We start from the raw sequence: 2,532 nt of genomic DNA on the forward strand, positions 1-2,532 counted from the left end.
TAAAGGCATTACTAGCTACTACTAATATTTTGAATGTAAAATCTTTTTATTTGAAAAATAATTAGTACGATTTAATTTAATTTATTATTACCTCTCTTAATATTTATATTATTTTTAAAATGGAAGACAGAGTGCTTTGTAAATGTTAAAGCTGAATTAGTCGTAGAAATAATATTAGAGCGCAGTTTTGTTTGAATGTTTCATAATTAGAGGTAATTAGGTGGTTAAGGATTTTGAGCATTTAATTCACACTGCAAATATAGAAATGGTTTTCTCAAGTTGTAGGTGTAACAACTTTGACTTTGCATTGTGAAGAGTCAAGTCAAATTGAAATCCAAACATATGAACCATACATGGAGCTTACTTGTCTTTACCAAATCTAATGTCCTTGTCACATGCTTGTTGCATTTTGACATTGATAGTACCTCCTCTCAGGACGGATCCAGAAATCTAAGAGTAGGAATCGAAAATTAAAATATTATATAATCAAATATAATGCTATATATTTAATAATAAATATAACTATAATTAATTTTTTAATTTAAAAAATTAATAAATATTTATCAAATAAATAAATTATTTCAATTTTTATAATTTTTTCATAATTTTTTTTGGTTTTACCTCTAGTAAAATATAAAATTATCTATTTTTAAATATTTTGTTAATTAATTTACTTTATTACGTATTTATGTGACAGTAAGTTATTAATATATATAAGCTTATATATACCTAATCATCTATAATAGTTTTTTTTTTATATATATTTATGATTCCTTGAGTAAAAAATGGTTTCAAGTTACTTGCATTGAATTTCTTATTAATGAATATTTATTTATTTATTATCGGGTAAATACCCTTTTCGACCCCTGATCTTTTTCTCGTGAGACATAGTGCACCCTAATCATCTTAAACCTCATATAAACCCTCGTCCACTAACATATATAGACAAGACGGCCCCTACAACCGGTTGCCATTTTGACGTGTTAGATTAAGACTAAGGTGTCAAAATATTAGTGCTAGAGGGACTAAAAACCCCCTCTTTAACATTCTCTTCACATCTCCATCACCATCACCATTATCGTCGAACTTCACTTTCACCACTACCACTGTAGTTCTCTCTTCCTCATTCTCTTTTCCTTCTCGCCCTAAACTACCACCCCCCCTAAACCACCTTCCATCGGATCAGCACCGAAACTGCCACGAACATCCCTGACAGCAACCACATGCACATCCTCCTCCCTGCCATGATGTCGTGCCCAATCCGAGTCGCCTCTCATCCAAATCTCTCCTTCACCATAGACACCACCATGCTCAGTACCACCATTAGGTAAATTTCCAGGAACAAAAATATAAGTTTACAAAAACTTACTAATCATGAATAAAAAAAAAAAGAGAAGTTAAAAACTTATTCGAAGATTGCTCTGCTGAAATTCTCCTTCAAGGATCCTTGCAAATCATCCTTGTGTGCTAGGGTTTCTTGTTCGCAAAGCTTGCAGCAGCTTCTATCTCAAAAAAGGTCGATCAGAAATTCGGTCGAATAGGGTTTCTTGTTCGCAAAGCGCAGCGACGATGGAGAGAGAATCAGAATCCTCATAGGCTCCAAAAATCTAAACAATGTTAAGGTGTGGGGAAAGAAAAACCATGAACTTGGATTCGTTTTTGATGCAGGCACAAACTTGAGTTTTGTGGTTTTGTGTGGGTTTTCAGGGGGTTCTTTTCTGGTTTTTGGGTAGCCATTGATGATGGCTCTGAAGAAGAGGAAAAAGCCATTGATAATGGTTTTGAAGAAATGGAAAAAGAGGAAGAGAAGGAGGATGAAGAAAAAGAGGAAGATGTTAAAGAAAGGGTTTTTAGTCCTTCCAACCAAAGGAACTGACACCTGGCACTGATATTTTGACACCTTAGACTCAATTTGACACATCAGACTGGCAACCGGTTGTCATCCGGTTGCAGGGTCGTCTTATCTATTTTTATTAGTGGATGAGAACCTGGATGGGGTTTAAGGATAATTAAGGTGCGCTATGTCTCACGGGTAAAAAGTCAAAGGCCAAAAAAGGTATTTATCCTTTATTATCATATATTGATAGATAAGGTCATAAGGATACAAATCTTCTGACTTTTTTTATATTGTTTTTTTCTCAATTATTGCATCATTCTTGCTTGTTCTAAAAGATTTTTATTTTAAAAAAAATACAGAATATTGGAATAAAATGGGAGATAATATTGTGTAGTTACATGCTTATCCTACTTTAAAAAAATTAATAAAATAAATTTTATATAGTTGATAGTGTAATTTTGTGGAATAAAAAATTTAACACAACAGGTTTATGTATATGTGCACGCAGATGTTCAGATGAGAAAAACCCAAGAGTAAAACCCTACATATTTTCAAATCAAAGGCTCAGAGATTTGAGAATGGAATTCACCCTAGTGAACTTGTGTCTCTATGAAACTGTGAAGAATCTTCAGGACAATGGCCACCTTCCTCTTCCTCCAAATCACTTTTAAGGTCTATATATATATATATATATA

The sequence above is a fragment of the Arachis ipaensis genome, chromosome B09 (genome assembly GCF_000816755.2).
Source record: "Arachis ipaensis cultivar K30076 chromosome B09, Araip1.1, whole genome shotgun sequence".
Classification (NCBI taxonomy): Eukaryota; Viridiplantae; Streptophyta; class Magnoliopsida; order Fabales; family Fabaceae; genus Arachis; species Arachis ipaensis.